The following is a 4,831-nucleotide window of genomic DNA, read 5'->3' as shown; positions in this document are numbered from 1 at the left end:
GGGGTGGGCCATGTGCTCCCAGCCTCCGTTCGTTCGGCGGCGCCACGCCCCCGCCAGGGAAGCGCTGGTCCTGGGCTTGGGCGCCCTGGTAGGCCGCTGGCCCGTGAATTATTTGCCGCTTCTGGTTCATCCAAATGAATGCTAACATGTCTTCAGCATTTACTGCATAGCAGGCGCTATTCGAAATGCTCTACATCCGTAAGCCCGTTTGATCTTCTTAACAATCCTGCCTACATGCCTGCCGGGTTCACAGGTCATGAGTAATGACACCGCGCCCCTGAGGTGCCCAAGGTGACACAGGGGGGGCTGGAGGTGTGGCCTTTGCGCTTACCCGCTGTGCTGCCCTGCCTTTGGGAGGAAAGGACTTTATGGGAAGAAGAAAGGGTGGGGTGTTTGTTTGGGAGATGAAGTGAGGGAAAAGAACTGGTATAAACTGAGATACCAAAACCCAAACCCAACCCAACCCACTGCCCTGGAGACCTTCTGGCTCACAGCAACCCTGTGGGACTGAGGAGAACTGACCCCAGAGAGTTTCCAAGGCTGTAATGTTACAGAAACAGGTCGCCCCGTCTTTCGCTCACAGATGCCCCTGGTGCATTTGAACCATTCATCACTTTGGTTAGCAGACCAGCACTTACCCACTAGCAACCAGGACCCTCCAGTGATCTAAGGTAGAGACTCACTGCCATCCATTCAGTTCTGGCTAGGACAGGGTAGAACTGCTTCTGTGGGTTTCTGAGACTGTAACTCCTTACTAGAATAGAAGGTCCCCAGAAAATGTCAGGAGGAGGGCTGCTAGCTCTGTTCTCACCTCACTGTCCATGAAGAGCTCCCCTGCTTACCAGCTCCATCCAGCCCTGCACCACAGACAAATACTGGGCGGAGATGGACATAATGATGGCCGTCAGCAGAGAACATGGTGAGACCAGCACTAGGCTGAAGGCAAAAAAATAAAAAGAAAAGAAAGAAATTTGTATGTATATAAAAAGCTTATGTGTTTGATCTTCTGATACCTGATCCATCAACACCTCATGATCACACAGACTGGTGTGTTTCTTCCATGTGGGCATGCTGCTTCTCCGCTAGATGGCTGCTTGTTTCACTTCAAGCCTTCAGGACCCCAGACCCTAGCCGGCACCATCAGCTTTCTTCACCACATTTGCTTATGCACCCATTTTGTCTTCAGCGATCGTGTTGGGAAGGTGAGTATCACACAATGCCAGGTTTTTAGAACAAAGTGTTCTTGTGTTGAGGGAAGACTTAACAAACTATTATATCTATGTGAAGGAGAAGGGTCAGAGTGGAGACCCCAAAGCCCACCTGTAGACAATTGGACATCCCCTTCCAGAAGGGTCACATGGAAGGAGCGATTCAGCTAGGGTTCAGTATAGCACTGACGAGACACACAACATCCTTCTGGTTCTTTAATGCTTCCTCCCCTCCACTTTCATGACCCCAGTTCTACCTCACAAATCCTGCTAGACCAGAGTATGTACATTGGTACCGCTGAGAGCTTTCAACACACGAATCCAGGACACAAACGCCTCAGAAGCAGTAATGGGAGTAGCAGCGATACCATAAGGGTTGGGGGAAGGAGGGGAGAAAGGGGGAACCGATAGCAAAGATGGATGTATAACACACAGGGAGATGAATAACAGCAACATGGGTGAAGGCTAACAGCGGATAGTATAAGATATGAAAACAATAATAATATATTAAGGGTTCATGAGGAGGGAGGGTGGGGGAGGGAGGGAAAAAAGAGGAACTGATACCAAGGGCTCAAGCAGAAAGATAATGTTTTGAAAATGGCAATGGCAACATATGTACAAGTTTGCTTGATATACAGTGAACCCTCGTTTATCGCGGTTAATCGGTTCTAGACCCTACCGTGATAAATGAAATTCCTCAAAGTAGGATTCCTTATTTGTAAATCAAATATTTTCGTAGTTAGAGCATAGAGGACATGAAAAAACACCCTTTAGTCACCATTACACTCTTATTACCCAATTTATTAAACGAAAAAGGGAAAATACAGTAAAACATTTTGGACGTTACAATTATCATTTATTATTTATTATATTATTTATGGCATCAAGCGTGTACAGTATGAGCCAATCAGTGGCAGTAATGACAGAGCATGCGCTGTTACGCAAAAACCGCGATAGAGTGAAGCCGCGGAAGTCGAAGCGCGAAGTGGCGAGGGTTCACTGTAACTTGATTTATGGATTGTTATAATATCTGCAAGAGCACCCAATAAAATGATTTTTTAAAGCATATGTGTTTGGTGATGGTTGCAGTTCTAAAATTCAGTAAAAATCATTGAACTGTACACTTAAGATGAGTGAGTGTTATGGCATATAAAGCTTTTTTTAATGGTATCTGTGAACTTCTTGTCTGTGAGTTTGTCATACGGTGGTCCCTTGTGTGTTGCTGTGATGCTGGAAGCTGTGTCACTGGTATTTCAAAAGCCACCAGGGTCACTCGAGTGAACAGGTTTCGGCAGAGCTTACAGACTAAGAACAGACGACAAAGAAGGACTTGGCTGTCCACTTTGGAGGAAATAGCCACTGAAAACCTTATGCAGAGCTTGGAAACATTGTCAGATACTGAAAGCCTAAGGAATGGAGGCCGAACATTGCTGGAAATGGTACCAGAGGACGGGTCCCTCGGATCAGAGGAAACTCGAAATGTGACTGAGGAGGAGCTCATTTCTCAAAGTAGAGTCAACCATGGTGACGTGACATCAAGAGATCAAAAGATGACGATGATAGCAATAAATATACAAATGTGCTTGACACAATGGATGGATGGATGGATTGTGATAAGAGTTGTACGCGCCCCCAATAAAATGATTTTTAAGAAGAAGAGAAAGATCAAAAGACACATTGCACAAGACCTCTTTAGAGTATTAAAAAGCAAGGATGTTACTAAGGTGTGCCTGCTCCAAGTCGTGGTATATTCAGTCACCTAATACACATATGAAAGTTGGGCACTGAAGAAGGAAGACCACAGAAGAATCCGTGCATTTGACTGCTAACAGGACAAACAATATTGAATGTACTGGACCTTGGACTGCTCAAAGGACAGACTCATCTGTCTTGGAAGAAGTACAGCCAGAGTGCTTCTTAGAGGCAAGGATGGTGACACTTCATCGTACATACTTTGCGCAGGTTGTCAAGAGAGACTAGTCCCTGGAGAAGGACAGCCTGCTTGGAAGAGTAGAGGAGCAGCAAAAAGAGGAAGGTCCTCAAGGAGATGGGTGGCCACTGGGCTACAACAAAGGGCCTGAGCATGGGAACAGTGGCAAGGTTGGCGCAGGACTGGGCAGAGTTTCGTGCTGCAGTGCAGAGGATTGCTATGGCTGGAACCGACTCAATGGCACCTGAGAGCAACAACAAACACATGTATTTCCAACGCTCATCCCGGAAAAGTCAAAACACATGACACAAACTCACACACGTACACAATACATATATAAAAAGATCTCAGAGCTATTAAAATTATCTGACTGTATTTTTACTTTGTGCTTTGTACACTTCTGCATGGTTTGGATTTTTATAGCAAGGATACATACCCTTTATAGTCAGAGAGAATATTACTAAGCTCAAACTCATAGGACAAAGTAGAATTGCCACTGTGGGTTTTTAAGACTGATCTTTCTCCCTTGTATAGGCTGGTGGTTTCAAACTGCAGACCTTGTGGTTAGCAGCCCAACCTGTAGCTCATTGCACCAACAAGCCTCTTTGATATATACATGAAAAATTTTGATATTTGTAGGTTAAGAGACTCTGCTTCCACGAATAACTAAGAACATTTTTAAAGGGTTAAACATTTTACCATAACAATAGTTCATTATCTTAAATATCAACCACGGGCAGTCAAGGGAAGAAATAAAAGACTCTGGCAACAATGGAACATTCCAAAGCTCCCCAAACGAGCTCAGGTGAAGACTAGTGAAAGTACTGTGGACTACAACTAGAATAAGCAAATCTGCCTTTATTGAAGTTCAACCAGAGTTCTCCTCAAAGGCCAGGACGGGGAGATTTCCTCTCACGTACTTTGGACATGTCATCAGGAGAGACCGGTCCCTGGTAGAACTTTCCCTGTGGTTTTCCAAGACACTACCTCTTTCTGGAAGTAGAAAGAAAGCCCCATCTTCTTCCTGGTGAGAAGCTATTGGCTTCAAACTGCTCAGAAGCCCACTGAGTGACTAACATACCACCCTGGGGAGAGGACATTTCCCTGGGCAAAAAGAACTGGGCTAGTTCTTTAGGCAATCCTGTGTCCTTCTTCCCATCCTGCCCCCAGGGGTCCTGATGGTCCCGGTGGTTTTGAGCTGGGCTACAATCCACAAGGTCAGCAGCTCCTTGGCAGAAAGATGGGGCTTTCTACTCTTGTAAACCATTATAGTCTTAAAAACTCATGGGACAGGGCTACCCCGCCCTAGTGAGTCACTGTTGATTCAATGGCAGTGAGTAGTGTGGTAGTGGTTACACATTGGCCTGCTAACTGCAAGGTTAGCAGTTTGAAACCACTAGTCTCTCCAAGGGAGAAAGACAAGGCTTTCTCCTCCAGTAATCAATTAGTCTTGGAAACACACAGGCAGTTCTAGCCTATAGGTAAGGTGACCAGATTTTAACATTGGTAAAGCAGGACACCATTGACCGGAGGGTGGGGGGTGCTCGATTAAAAATTTGGTCTATATGGAACAACAAAAATTTTTCATAGAACGCAAAAATAGTATTGTAATATTTTTTTTAAATTTCAACATAAGTACAATTTACAAATATAATACATTAAAATTTTATGTATAGTATTATTTTATTCTTTG

The sequence above is a fragment of the Echinops telfairi genome, unplaced genomic scaffold (genome assembly GCF_000313985.2).
Source record: "Echinops telfairi isolate 266 unplaced genomic scaffold, ASM31398v2 ScPeMD7_7457;HRSCAF=8495, whole genome shotgun sequence".
NCBI lineage: Eukaryota > Metazoa > Chordata > Mammalia > Afrosoricida > Tenrecidae > Echinops > Echinops telfairi.
This window is presented reverse-complemented; position numbering follows the sequence as displayed.